The 14860-nt window shown below is 60.8% G+C and overlaps 1 long non-coding RNA gene across 2 annotated transcripts; it reads left to right on the top strand.

The window, feature by feature from the left end:
* Nucleotides 1-1620: 1620 nt before the first annotated feature.
* On the top strand, nucleotides 1621-11144 carry LOC124095860 (uncharacterized). Of its 2 annotated transcripts, none has more exons than XR_006852659.2 (5): nucleotides 1621-1847; nucleotides 1959-2065; nucleotides 2673-2750; nucleotides 3350-3406; nucleotides 8479-11144. It is a non-coding gene; the product is annotated as an uncharacterized LOC124095860 (long non-coding RNA). The 2 variants fall into 2 exon arrangements; XR_006852660.2 differs by having other exon boundaries at nucleotides 9049-11144.
* Nucleotides 11145-14860: the final 3716 nt, after the last annotated feature.

A 14860-nucleotide genomic window follows, 5' to 3' on the forward strand; every position in this document is an offset into this window, starting at 1 on the left:
GTGACGTTGCCTGGCTCCTGCCTGGCGTCACATTGGCCTAAGTGGGTCGTAACCTTGACCCATGTGAGGCGGTGGAGCCCCTGACCACAGAGGAGCCCCACAGCCTCGGCCTCAGGACCGTGCCCTCCCCCTATCCCTGGCCCCTTGCTCGGAGCCCTGTCCTAGTGCCACTTTCCTAGTAAAGTCTCCTGGCTTCTTGCCACCCGTGGGATCCCTGGCCACCCGCAGGGCTGCAGGTGCTTGGTGGAGGCCTTGGTGAGCGAGACCCAGGGGAGGGAAGGCCGAGCTGGCAGCCCAGACCCAGGAGCCAGGACGGACGAGGAGCTCAGCTCTGGGGGCCTGGCGGGCGGAAGGGACCTGGTGGCCCCCTCACCACACAGCCCGACCAGGTCTCCACCACCATCGTCATTATCCGCACCTGTGCCTCGGAGAGTGCCTCACTGAGGGACGCCAGGTCCCCGGCTTGGGGGCCCTGGGACACTCTTCCCACCCTCTGCTTATGACATTCTGTGCAGACAGAGTAGGTCAAGGCCTGCTGTGCAGCCCCCGGGCACCTGGCCAAACTCCTCCCTCCTCTGAAGGCCATCTTGCCTTCGGGACAAGGCTGTGTGGCACAGGGACACTGGGCACTGTGGCCTGTTAGGACCCTTCCAGAATGGTTGCAAGATGGGGCTCTCAACCCTGTGGGGACGAGTGAGCTGGTCCCAGGGGGAGGGCTCTGGGCCGGGAAACCCTGGGTCACCTTGGATTCCTCCCTGGCAAGGGGACCCCTCGGAGCCTCAGCTCTGCGTGTTCAGGGTGGGGTGGTGAGCAGCCATGCCCCACGAGGACGCAGCACGTGGGCACAGAGCAGTGTCTGGCCTCCACACCCACCCCTCCCTACTGAGGAAATCACTCTGAAAACACCGAGGCTGCCGTAGGCTGTGTGGGCGGCTGCTCCTTCATCTACATTTAGGCCTGGCTCTGCTCCAGGCCCGGGAGGGCTGTCTGGGAGAGTTCAGAGAGGCCTCACCAGGAGCAGCAGCCCCACTCGCAGCCCAGCCCCGCAGGCGGGGGCTCGGTGCCCGGGAGGCCAGCCTCCAGGCTCAGCCCGCAGAATGGTTGCTCTGTTGATCTGACGCAGTTTGGATGAGGGGATGGATGCCTTGGCAGAGTCCCCCTTCCCAAGAGACCGTCCCCTCTGGGGCAAGGATGGCCCCACTCCTCTGAGAGGGAAGAGCTGGTTTGTAAAAGCCTGGAGTTGGTGGCCTTTCCCCGGCCAGCTCACGGGCGGCCTGATCTGCCTTATCCGGGGCTAGAAACTGGTTCCTGTGGGAAAGGCGGTGGAAACCCCTCCCCTGGGGGTAGGGGGACCGACCCCCCAGGGACCTCCCCAGGCAGGCCAGGCTCTTAGCTCTGGCCCAGGCATCTGCTGAACACCCGCTGTCCACCCTGCGGAGGCAAAGCCCATGACCACCCTGGATGGCCAGGACCCTGGGGTTCGGGCTGGGGGAGGGCGGGGAAGCACTGAGCTGCCTGAGCTGCCCAGGGCCCTGGGGCTGGGCCTCGTGGGGGACAAGGAGGGCAGCTCCCAGGCCAGGGCACACCCTGGGAGTAGACGGGGTGGGGTGGGAGGACTGGGACCTTGAAGGGCCCTGGCCACTTCCCAGGCCAGTTTCCTGCAATGCCCGGCTGCCGCCCGTGCCCCTCCTGCCTCCAAAACCCCAGGGTCCTCGGAGCCTCCTGCCGGAGCTGAGGACCCAGCTTCCCATGGCCACCCTAAGGACAGGCAGATCTGAACTCCCTGGCGCAGACGTGAGCCGTGAGCCAGGTTGGCAGCTGGAGGCACTGAGCAGGTGGCAGTCCTGGTGAGCCTGCCCCGAGGAGACGCGGGGTCCCTGGCTGGGAGCAGGTTCTGAGGTGAGATTTAATAGGAGGACTGGGGAGAATGAATTCTGTTATACAATTTTATTCCACAGCCTCCCCTGTGCTGAATAGCAATTGCCGACGCAGGGCTTCTGTTATAAATAGAAGAGGTTCAGGGCTGGGAGGCCTGGGGACTGCCTGCCACCCCCTCACTTGCCAGGTGGGTGACGCCAACTTTTCTTTGTCACTGGGGCTGCTGCAGAATGGGGCTTTGAGGAGATCAGGGCACAAGTGCCAGGCCGTAAGACCAGTTGCTCCAAAGCCAGAAAGCCCACCACTGCAGAATGCCCCCCAAACATTTGGAGTTCCCAGGATGCCAGGCAACACGGGGGGGGGCAGAGAGGATGAGGAGGAGGACAAGGAAGGGTGGACAGAGGGCGGGGACAGGGAGGGGTGAGAGCTGCCCTGGCCGCTGGGGGTGCTTGTAGAGGAAGCCCCGGATGGGCCCAGCCGGGGCTCACGCAGGTCTGGGGGCAGCTGCTGAGCAGGAGGGGGCTGGGGGTCTGCCAAGCTTCCTAGGGAGCCAGGACAAGCCCAACCTGCACCGGAACTAGAAGGTCAGGGGCAAGGCGGGGCAGGGGCTGTGGGCCAGGAGGACCTCCTTACCCCACCCAGGGCCCCAGGAGGGCTCCTAGCAGGTTGGGGACTGGTGCTGTGGAAGCCCTTGGCAGGCAAGCTGTGGGGCGCTGGGGAGGGGTGGGGGGCTGGGCTCCCAGGCAGGGACACCTCTGAGAAGGCGGTTCTGGGACCTGTCTGAACCTGCCCAGGTGGCCCTGGACACTCCCCTGAAGACCTGGAGCCTGCAGACTGTGGACATTCAGTCCCTGCCAGTCCAGGACAGGCAGGTGAGACTCCAGCAGGCTCAGAGACCTCCTCATGTCCCCCAGTCCTTCTGTAGCAGAACACTGCTCAGCTGAGGTGGGTCGTGATGGCAATTCAGAAATGGCCTTGAACTGCAGCTGTCAGGGTGACAACATCAGAAGTGACCAGTGTTTGTTGGCAAACACTCTTTATGACGCTGTGCCCCGCCAGGGCAGGGCACGTGCTGGAGTGGTGCATCGGAAGCCCAGTCTTCCTGGTCATGAACTTGGGCGTGTCGAGACCTTGGGTTCCAGGAACCTCCCTCAGTGACAGTGACTCTGCTGCCCCCACAGACCCCATGGTGCATCCTGGCCATACCACACCCCCTAGAGATCCTGTCCCGGATGATCTCTGCCGGCTCTGGCTCTCGCTCCTCCAGGGAGGCCATGCTTCTGGACCCCCATGATCCTCCCAGCCCAGCCCCAGCCCAGCAGGGCACCTGCAGACCCCTGTCAGGGCCCCTCGGGACGGTGGCCCAGGGAACCCAGCACTCTGCCCCCTTCCTACCCTGGAAAGGCGCTTTCCCATCAAATGATGTGCCCTCAGGTGACACAGCCGCCTGTCACTCCTCCTCTCCTGGCAGGAAGTGGGATCCATCCAGCGCAGGAGGGAAATCAAGATGTGGTGCTGCTGAGCTCAGGTGAGAATCTCCCCTTGATTCCCGGAGCTTGGCAAGTCCCCGAGGGGCTGACAGGACAAGGAGCCTCAGAGGCGCCCCATCCTGATCCTGGAGGGCTGGGTGGGACGGAGAGAAGGCAGGTCCCTCTGGTCTGCCCACCCTGTGCTCCTGCGGAGGACACGGGGATGGCACTGGCAAGAAGAGGGACAAAGAAGGAGGGTCTGAGGGGGAAGCCCCTGCTGGCTGGAGGCTCAGGACCAGCCAGGTGACCTCCAGGGCACTCAGAGGCCAGCAAGGACAAGGGTGGGCAGAGCCAGGGGGCGGGGCTCCAGGGAAACAGGCTGGGGGGGGGGGTCCTTAGGCTGCTTTAGGCCAGTACAGAGGAGGCTGCTCCGCCCTCCGCTGGCAGCCCCAGCCAGGGCTCTCTTCTCTCCAGGCCACTCTCTAGCCCCCCGCCATGCTCCCTCCCTCTCCCTCTCTCCCTCCCTCTCCCTCTCTCCCTCCCTCCTCTCCCCTTGCTCTCACTTCCTCCCTCCCTCCCCTTCTTTCTCCCTCCTTCTCCCTCTCCTCCCTCCCTCTCTCCTCCCTCTCCCTCTCTCCCTCCCTCTCCCTCTCCCTCCCTCTCCCTCTCTCCCTCCCTCCTCTCCCCTTGCTCTCACTTCCTCCCTCCCTCCCCTTCTTTCTCCCTCCTTCTCCCTCTCCCTCCCCCTCCCTCTCTCCCTCCCTCTCCCTCTCCCTCCCTCTCCCTCTCTCCCTCCCCCTCCCTCTCTCCCTCCCTCCTCTCCCCTTGCTCTCACTTCCTCCCTCCCTCCCTTCTTCTCCTCCTTCTCCCTCTCCCTCCTCTCCCTCTCCCTCCCTCTCTCCCTCCCCTCCCTCTCCCTCCCTCCCTCTCCCTCCCTCTCTCTCTCCCTCCCTCTCTCCCTCCCTCTCCCTCCCTCTCCCTCTCTCCCTCCCTCCTCTCCCCCTTGCTCTCACTTCCTCCCTCCCTCCCCTTCTTTCTCCCTCTCGCTTTCCCTTCTCCCCCTCCCTCCCTATCCCCCTTTCCCTTCAGGTGAGTGGCCACACCCCTCCTGGAATAGTGGGGGGCAATAGGTCTCTTATTAAAGGCAGACAGCAGTCCCCATCTTGGGTCCCCTGCTGAGAAGGGGCTTCCAGTCCTGCCCTGTCTAGGAACCTGGGAAGAACAGCCACTGTCCAGCACACCTGTCCTCTGCAGCATGCAGATTCCATGATGGTGTCCTCAGGCTGCCTACCCCCTATGCCGGGGTGAGCACAGGACAGTCATCTCCTAACCAGGTCATGTGAGATGGTGGAGGGGAGGGGTTTCCTGTGAACCCCTGGCCAGCCTGGCTTGGAGTTGTCCAAGCGGGGATGGTGCTAGAGGCCTGGCCCCGACAAAGGGGCCTTAGAAGGGCCAGTTCCTCCCTGAGCCCGGAGGAGGTAAGCGGCAGCAGAGCCCCTTTCTCCTGGCCTGGGGGAGGGCAGCCGCTCTGCAGACACGTCCACTGTAGGCTCCCCGGCCTACAGAGCCCCACCAGGCCCTGCCTGCTGAGCTCCCAGGTGGGTGGCCGCTTGGTGTCTGATGCAGTCTGCCTCCTGGGCGCAAGCTGGGCCGCCTCCAACCTCCTGGGTGTGACCGCATGGCCAGGTCCACATGAACACGGGGCTGCCCATGCCGTGGCCGAGGGCAGCACCCTGGGAACCCTGCGATGGTGAGGCTGGATGGAGGGACTGCGTGAGGGTGGGACTCCAGGCCTGGGAGGCACACTCCAAGGGTGGTTGGACTGGCCAGTCTGATATCTGCAGGGCAGGCCGGCAGGTGCGGGCGCTGCTATCAGGAAGCAGGATTCTTTCATTTCTTCCCCTGGGAGCTCAGTGCTGCTCACATGGCCTTCTGCTGATTGGGTGAGGCCCACCCAGGTGGCCAAGGACAATCTCCTTTGCTTCCAGAGGCTGCCGCCCTGCCCACAGTCCTGGGACCCCAACACAGGAAGGCCCCAACTTGCTGACTGGCATCCCTGCCAGGCCCTGGGCCAGGCCCAGCTCTCTGGCACCTAACCTGGGCCCTTTGCTCGACAGTGTTGCCTGGGTGAGGAGATGACCTCCTGCCTCAAAGCCGGGGTCCTGCCCAAGCACCCCCACACCTGCAGCCTCAGGCTGGAGTCCTCCTGCACGAGCAGAGAGGAGCCTGTGACAGGCAGGGTGCAGGAGGCCTCCTGCAGGGCGCGAGGCTGAGCTGCTGTGGCCAGGACCTTCCCAGGTGGCGCAGGAACTTGCACCTGGACTTCCCCACGGAAGGTGCCTGAGCCCCAAGGCTGGCCCAGAGCGCCAGGCAGAGATCCAGTCACCCTTTAGGACCGAGCCTCAGGAGTCTCCTGTTCCACAGGGGACACAGGCCCTTCCAGACTCCAGAGAGGGGACAGAGCCCGCTCCTGGAGATGAGGGTCCAGGCTTCCTATAGAAAGAAGAGCAGGGCGGGGTGGGTCCACTGTGGCTGTCCTCTCAGGACAGTGTGTGAGTGTGTGTGTGTGAGTGTGTGTGAGTGTGTGTGTGAGAGAGTGTATGTGTGAGTGTGTGAGAGAGTGTGCATGTGTGTGTGAGTGTGAGATTGTGTGAGTGTGTGAGAGTGTATGTGTGAGTGTGTGAATGTGTGTATGTGAGAGACTGAGTGTGTGTGAATGTGTGTGAGTGTGTGTGTGAGAGAGTGTGCGTGTGTGTGAGTGTGAGATTGTGTGAGTGTGTGAGAGAGTGTATGTGTGAGTGTGTGAATGTGTGTATGTGAATGTGAGTGAGTGTGTTAGTATATGTGAGTGTGAGTGTATGTGAGTGTGAGTTGTGTGAGTGTGTGTATGTGAATGTGAGTGTGAGTGTGTGTGAGTATATGTGAGTGTGTGAGAGAGTGCAAGTGTGTGAATGTGTGTATGTGAATGTGAGTGTATGAGAGAGTGTGAGTGTGTGAGTGTATGTGAATGTGTGTTGCATGCCTCAATGTGTGTGTATGTGAGTGTGTGTGAGTATATGTGAGTGCATGAGTGTGAGTGAGTGTGAGTGTGTGTAGGTGTGACTGGTAGTGAGTGTGTAGTGTGAATGTGAGTGTGAGAGAGTGTGTGTGAGTGTGTGTGTTCTATCTATCCATCTTCCCTCTCTCCATCCCCGACTGTCCTGTCTGTGATCTACCCATCACTGGCCTCTCTGCTGCTGACCTGGAGAACCGGGCGCCTGCGGTCACTCCTTCAGGCCCTGGGCTGGGAAGGCCAGCTTGCTGGTGCGGGTGGGAGGGCCGGGGCTCCAGGGAAGGCTGCTTCCTTCCTGCTCCTCCTGCCAGGCAGCCCTCCCACCTCGGCTCTGTCTCTCTGATTCTCTCCTGTAAGGACCTTGCAATGACCTTGAGCCCACCAGATAACCCAGGGTCCTCTCCCCACCTCAGGAGCCTGTTGCGTCTGTAAAGGCCCTCTTGCCACATAAGGTGACACATTCCAGGTTCAGGGACCAGGACACGGGGCACCCTGGCATCAGCCTACACAGCCGTGAACACGTTTGCCAAACCAGACACCAAGGGTAAAGAGGTCAAGGACAAGGCTGGGCTGCCACAGCCTGGCTCCTGCTCACCTCCCTCTCCCTCTGCCTTTCCATCTCCGCTGCCCATGGTGACACTGGGGGCACACCCTTCCTGCAGCCCCTGAGGCACCACCTGACCCTGCCCACCCAGCTCTCAGCACGCCCTCCCGCCAGCCGCCCTGCTCAGGGCACACCACACACATCTCCCCTGGGCAGCCCAGGTCTGGGACCCTCTGCCTGAGCCATGTGCCCTGCCCCAGCACCCTGCTCCTGCCACCACCAGCTCCCCCTCCTCTTCAGTAACTCCCTAACTCCCACATTTACACAGACCAGCTATTCCAGAACGTTCCAGAGCGCCCCAGGCTGGCTGCTGCTCCCTGGGCAGGCCTGCAGCCCCCACTCTCCCCCTCAGTCAGAGATCCTCAGCACGCCTTGCCTGATGCAGGGCTCCCACAGCTGCCACTCCTCCCGCATCACAGTCATCCAGGGGACAGCTGGCCGCCCCGCCCCACTTGCCATTGGAGAGACTGAGCCACAGGGACTTGGTCACTGGCCCTAGGTTTGGCAGGTTCATAGGTGGAGTGGGCAGTCTGGCCACAGTGCTCTCTCTCCAGTGACATCACTCTGAGCAGGACCCGTAGTGTCCCCGTCTCCCTCCTCTTCAGTGGGGGGACCCTCATTCTTTCCACCTGACACCTGTCCAGAGCTGACTCAGTGTGGGAGCCCCGTGATGCATCTGCGATGACATGAGGGTAAAGAAGAACCTTCCAGACCAGGATGGAGCCAGAGTCCCCCGGGAGGCTTCTGGAGCTCCCCACACCTGGTCCCCTGGAATCCTGAAACCCAGACATTGCTCCTAGAGCAGGCTCACATCAGAGGGGCCTCCTGAGCCCCAAGGCGCTGGGGCCCACTGCTCACAGCGACTCCTGAGGCTGAGAGGAGACCTCGGCCCGTGGGGAACCCCAGAGATCCCAGAGGCCTGCGGACGTACCTCGCCCCTCCGCATAGGCCCCAGTGCTCTGCCTGGCCAGCCTAGGTAGCACACGCTCTCCCAACACGTGGCCTGGCCACAGACCACCTCCACAGCTGGAGGACTTGCACAGCTGAGGTGGGGTGCAGGCCAACCCCACCCCACAGCAGACCTGCTCACTGGGGGCCTCACTGGAGGGTGGGAGTCACCCCTGGGAAAGCCAGGGAAAATAGGGTACTCCCTCGCCCAGAGGCAGGAGACAAATCCATGTGACCAGCCCCACAGGGCGGGGGTTGGTGGTGGGAAGCAGCAGTATAGCCTCCTGTGGCCAGTGGAGAGGGCCCGGTGTGGCCCAGCTTAAAAGGCCTGTCCCTGCCCAAGCCACCCAGCAAAGCCAGGACCCCACAGCTACTGTCAGGACCCTGGCCCTGTGCAGGGGGTGGCCTGAGATGTGCTTCCCCAAGGCCTCCGGGTTACTGTCCAGGTCTCCAGGGGATCACGTGGGGAGCAGCCCAGGGCCCTAGAGTGACCTGTTCATTGCTGTCCGTGGACTTGGATTTTTCAGAGGCCCACAGACCTCAGTCTTCCCTGGGTTCTGAGTGCTGAGTGGGGCATCCAGGAGCATCTGAGACCAGCCACCACCCAGCCCATGACCGTCCCCTCGGAGAGCAGGAAGGATTCTGAAACTTCTCACCCAAACCAGGACTTGACCAATAATTAAGCTGGGACCAGAGGCACAAAAGAGACTCCTGCTGACCTTCCAGATATGACAGAGGAGTTAATGTGAAATCTAGCTACTCCCGGGCCGGCGCCACGGGGAAGAGCCTTTTACACAAATATCTGTCACGTTTGCCGCACACACGTGTGACTCAAGGCATGCCACTGTGAATGTGGCGGGCATGTTCTGCTCCGTGTTGTCCCCAGCGGCCAACACCTTCCCTAAATGGATTTAGGAGGCCAGTTCGCACCTACCTTGCCTGCCCCACCCCAGGGAGGGGCCGGGGCTGGGGGAGCACAACAGGGTGCTGCCAGCAAGCCCGCATCCCCCCACTGTCAATTATTTCTCACAACTTAGGAAGAGCAGGGAAGTCCTGGGTCACGCGGCATCGTCACCCACAAGCCATTTCTTTTGCAGCTAGCCGGGCTCCTGCAGAAGCGTGTGTGAGTCCTGTGGAGAGTAGAGCCGTCTGGGTGAGAGACACTGGGGACAGCCGGAGCCAGCAAAGGAGCTCTGCCTGCACCCACCGCACAGCTGGGCGGGCTCACGCCGGCCGTCCCCGCAGGCCGGTCACCCCCCCCTTGGTTAAGGCACTTTGTTTCACAACCCCTCTGACAGGCCCCAATTTCCTCATTTCCCTGTTGGAACGCGTCGCATCGTGTCTTGTTAGGATCCTGCCTTTCCTTCCCTGCACGAGGTCTCCGCACAGACTCTTAGCGAACATTAGTTTTTAATGGCTGTAATATTCTTTCGAGTGGATAAACCACAGGTTACTTAAACATTCCCCATGTTCAGGCACTTGGGTTTCTTCTAATTATTTTGCTACAAATATATATTTTTGTGTTTCGCATTACTTCCTCGGGACAGCAGCCAAGCAATTAACTTGCCCGTCTTGGGGGGGCCTTTCTAGAAGTGTGGTCACGTGGCCGGCTGCCTGCTCCCGGGAGTCCCTGCCTGCCCCGACACAGCCCCCCAGGCTCAGCCCCCAAGCATGCAGCTTCCAGCCCAAAAGCACACTGTGGACATCGGCACATTTCAGTGTCTCCCCATGTTAATAAGAGGAGAATTTTGTCGTAATGTGCATTTCCGTTATTACTAGGGAGGGAGCACGCTCCTCCACAGTCCCTTCCTGGCTGCGTGTGGATCGCGCAGCCGTGGGTTTTGGTCAGTGTCTAGTTGAGGCCGTGCGTTACCGAGGACCTTTGTGAACTCGTCCCGCACTAACGATGCCCGCCCTTAGCGTGCCATGGGCAGTTCTCCCCACACGACAGCGGCTCTCCTGGGCACACAAAAATATATATTTGTAGCAAAATAATTAGAAGAAACCTTTCTTGCACCTGCCATATGCAAAATTTTCCTGTCTCCTGTGAACAGCTGCCATTTCATCTATTCTTCTGGTTTTAAATGCATCCCCCCGCCCCATGTCTTGCTCTTTGGCTCTGGATTCCCGGCTTCTGGTGGGTGTTTTACCATCATCTGGACGCTGTCGACCCAGAGTTCACAGCCAGGAGCAGCGCCCATGGCCTGCTTCAGCTCATGGTGCAAGAGGGGGTTGGAGGGGCACCTCCCGCCTGCAGACCTGGAGGTTGGAGAGCAGCGCTCCTGGGTGGGGCCCGGGGCCGGGAAGTCCCCACACGGTCCCTCCTGGAGGGCTTTCTTCTCCCACGTCCCTGTATTGGTTCTCAATCAGGGACAACCCCCCCCCCAGGAACGTTTGGCCATCTCTGGTTGTCACAACAGGAGCAAGGCAGGGGCACCCAGTGGGTGCAGGGGTGGATGCCACTTGAGATCCTACAGGGCACAGAACGCAGCACAGCCCCTGCCCCAGGACACAGAATCGCCCAGCTCCTAATGTCACTGTCTGGAGGTTAAGACGTCCTGCTTTAGGCTAGATGGCATCTTCCCGGGAGAGGCCACTACGGCTATGCTGGACAAGGGCCCAGTGTCGGCCGGTCAGTCGGTGTGGCGGTCCTGCTGTGCGGTTCCGCCCTCCCTCCTGGATGGCACTAGGCAGCAGCACACACACAGTCACAAGAAAAAGACCACCTGCCCGCTTCCCTTGCAGCTGGATGCTGCTGTGCCCGGCACTGAGCTGTGAGCAGTGACAGGGGCAGCTTCAGGGGCAGGATCAGCAGTCTGTTGCCACTCCTGCCTCCCTTCTCCTGGGCCCTAGGATGTGGTGTTGGAGCTGCAGCCCCCATTTTGTGCCATGATGTGGCTTTGGAACTGCAGGCTCCGTGGCTCAGTGCACCCACAGGACTGAAGCAGCCTGGTCCCTGGGAGCTCCTGGTCCCTGTGGCACAGCCCACTCCGGTCCTGGATTGCCCACCCCCATGCCCATGGAAAGGGAAGACAGGTCCTCTCTGGGCCATTGCTGTTCTGAGTCTCTGTGACTTGCCACTGAGCTTCAGCGTTGCAAATGTGGATTAGAAACCTTTGTGGAGGTTTCTGATAAATTCCAACAGGAAGCTGAGAGGATTAAGCAGAATAAAATGTGCAGATTTCTTAACTGATCACGGAGCACACGGCAGGACTTATAGCCAACTTGCTGAGCTGCGGCGAGCCCTGCCACATGGCAGGCACCGGGCCTCACAGCTTACCCAGTTCCTAATCCCCAAGGGACCCCCAGCAGAGTTGTCCCTGGTCCCTGTTAGGAAAGAGGCAGCTGAAGCACAGAGACCATCCACCACTTGCCACCGTCACAGCTTGCGAGCAGGGAAGAGCCGGCCCCTGCATTGTGTCTACACCTCAACAGGCACTGAAGCCCTAGACTGTGGAGGCCTTAGGGTCCAGCTACCATAGATCAAGCTGCCTTTGCCTGGTGGTCTTGCTTTATGTTGTGACCCAACATGGCTACTGCAGCTCCAGCTATTGTATCTGCAATCCAGCAGACATTTGAATACAGGTAAGGTATTTGTGGTGGCATGTGGGTTTCCACAAGGAATTGAGGCACAAAAAGGCCAAGAGATCTGTCCAGCTTTGCACGTTGAATGACCAGCCAAATGGGACCCTGAACCCAGTGGCCCTAATATCATTCTGTATGCTTAGCCTCCAAGCAGAGCTGCCTCCGGGTAGACGCCACTGAACCAAGGCAGAGAGCAGAGGGACACCAGCTCCGGTCGTGACCTTGTGAGTGGCAGGAGGACATGCCTGCCTCCCACTGACTGCTCAGACCCACACCAATCTCCATCATAGGTGAGGACACCGAGGCTCAGGAGGTCCAGACGGGCCTCAAGTGTGGAGGTCAGGAAGAGGCGAGGCTAAAGCCAGACGCTGCCCTCCAGCCCTCCCTCTGCTCCATGCTGCGTACCCACTGAACCCCCAAACTGCACAGACTTCTCCTTGGTCCAGAGTCTCCCTTCTGGGCTTTGGCTGACCAGGCCTGGGAGGCCTGGGTCCTCACTGGCCTGCAGTCCCCCTGCCTGGCTACCCCCCTCCACCCTGTTCCACTGGCACCTCCAGTGCCCACCCCGGGAGCCCCTGTCTCGGCTGCAGACAGTGGGAAGTTGAACCCTTTGCTCGTGTCCAGGAAGAGAGGAGAGGGGCACCCTCTGTCCTGGGGTGGTCAGGGAGGGCTCCCTGGAGGAGGTGAGTTCGATGCTCCTACCTGCAGGGGAGAGGAGGTGGGCCTGAGGCCAGAGGCTCCACACCCTGGAGCAACCAGCTTCCCGGGCCCTAAGGAAGGGGTGCGGCCAGGGTAGGTGGCCCCATCACTCGAACGTGCTGCCAGCTCATTTGGGTCGTTAGCACCTAAAGAGGGTGTAAAAGTGACTTACGAGCTGAAATCAGGTGCTCGGGCATAAACACGCCAGGCCCATGATTGATCTGACTGGGTAAATAGCTTTTATAATTGGTATGTTTTTATTAAATTTTAAAGGCTGCATATTTATGTGGGAAAGAATCGAGGGCATGTTGAGACGGGCGTGCTGGAGCCTTAGGGCCTGCTGGCCTCCCTGCTGGCCTTCCTGCTGGCCGAGGCCCAGGACTGTAAAGTGGGCTTCTGCTGGTTGGGCCCCCAGGACCCCGGGGACCCAGGGGAGGAGGAGGGGCTTGATTGCTTAATTCTGTTTGATGGCTTGGGTCGGTTCCCAGACAGGGAGGTGACTCTCACTTGGCTTCCAGCGTCAGTTCCAGAGGTCGAGAGAGAAGCCAGGGCAGCGGGAAGAAGGGGGGCAGCGCCTGCTTCCCGCTGACAGAGCCCCCCCCCCCCCCCCCCCCCCCCCCCCCCCCGAGACCGCCCTGCCCAGGACCCACAGCTCAAGGCCACAAGGTGGAGGTGGAGGCTAAGTGCTGGGTCCCCTGGAATGGCAGGACCCCTCTTAAACTCAGGAGGCACCTCAGCGGGCATCATTAGGAGCCACCTGCCCAGAGCAAGTGAGCGCAGAGAGTCCCTGGGGTGCAGAATGCCCTGACCCATATGCAAGGAACTCACTGTCCCCAGAGAAGGAAGGAGTGCTCGAACCTGAGTCTCAGTGTGTAGAGGGGCTCCTTAACCAGACTCCCACCACCACAGCCCCCAGCTTCCAGGCTGGAGCAGATCAAGCTGATTAGTGTGCAACCAGGAGTACGGCTCCGTGTGTGACCAGGATCAGGGCTCCACCAAGGCTCAGTGTGCAACCAGGAGCAGGGCTCAGTGTGTGACCAAGATCAGGGCTCTGCCAAGGCTCAGTGTGCAACCAGGAGTAGGGCTCCGTGTGTGACCAGGATCAGGGCTCCACCAAGGCTCAGTGTGCAACCAGGAGTAGGGCTCCGTGTGTGAGCAGGATCAGGGCTCTGCCAAGGCTCAGTGTGCAACCAGGAGCAGGGCTCAGTGTGTGACCAGGATCAGGGCTCCGCCAAGGCTCAGTGTGCAACCAGGAGCAGGGCTCAGTGTGTGACCAGGATCAGGGCTCTGCCAAGCCTCAGTGTGCAACCAGGAGCAGGGCTCCGTGTGTGACCAGGATCAGGGCTCCACCAAGGCTCAGTGTGCAACCAGGAGCAGGGCTCAGTGTGTGAGCAGGATCAGGGCTCTGCCAAGCCTCAGTGTGCAACCAGGAGTAGGGCTCCGTGTGTGACCAGGATCAGGGCTCTGCCAAGCCTCAGTGTGCAACCAGGAGCAGGGCTCAGTGTGTGACCAGGATCAGGGCTCAGCCTACACCCCTATAGAGCTCACTTCCTTATGCTTACCCCTTTGCCTCTGTTGGGGCCTTTGAGGGACAGGGGCCTACAGGAGGTGGGCTTCTCGGTTTTCCAATGTGAATGAGTTCTGAGAACTGAGACACCAGCAAGATGCTGGCCAACTGTCCCCTGTGCAGCAGGGCTGAGCCCAGGTACCCCTCGTTGATGCTCGGGCAGGGGTGTGTGGACAGCTATGGCCTCTTCCACTTGCTCCCAATCCCGGCTTCTCGTCTAAGCCTCAGCCAACTCTCCTAAGCAGGGCTGAGCCTCTGTCCATCCCAGGAGCCTCTGCGGCCAGAGGCAAGCCTGCGGGCTGGGGGAAGCTCCCACCTCCTGCCCAGGCTCTAGAGTGAGGAGGGCAGCAAGAGGGACTCATCCGCTAGGAGCACCCCTGCCAGACGGCGGAAGGCCCGAGGCTCACTGCCTCTCATGCCAGAGGCCAGGAGGGCAAGGCCCTGACTCCACGGTGTCGAAGTCAGACCCTGACTCAGCTCAGGAGCTCACATTATGTTTGTTTGTCAGTTTGTACTGGGGATTGACCCTAGGGCTTACCCACTAAGCCACATCCTCAGTCATTTCGTTTTTTTATTTTGAGACAGGGTCTCACTAAGTTCTGAGGCTGGCTTTGAACTCAGCCCTCCTGCCTCAGCCTCCTGAGCAGCTGGGATTGCAGGTGTGCACCACCGTGCCTGGCTTAGAGTCTCCTTTCTGTTTTCCGGGGGTCCAGCAGAGGGCAGAGGCCTGCCAGCCCTGAAGTTCCCCAGGAGCACAGCTGCCCAGCCAGGGGCTCGGGGACTGGGGAACAAGGCTGTGGCCCATCTGGTCTGGAGGGACCCCAGCACACACCTACCCTGGCCCACCGTGCTGGGCATAGCCACCCACCTCTCACACTGGGCCACCTGCCCTGGCCACTGTGTGGCTCTTTCCCTAACCACACTATGGCTGGGGTTCAGCGAGCTTCCAAGACTCCCTTCCAAGTGGTCTTTGGACAAATAGTACTGGGCAGAGGGCAGCGTTTTCTGCATAAGTCACAGGACAGCTTGTCTCTGACCCCAGCTCTTTGTCCTCCACA

Source organism: Marmota monax, unplaced genomic scaffold, assembly GCF_021218885.2.
Source record: "Marmota monax isolate L192 unplaced genomic scaffold, Marmota_monax_Labrador192_F-V1.1 WCK01_AAM20220418_F8-fsc00073, whole genome shotgun sequence".
Classification (NCBI taxonomy): Eukaryota; Metazoa; Chordata; class Mammalia; order Rodentia; family Sciuridae; genus Marmota; species Marmota monax.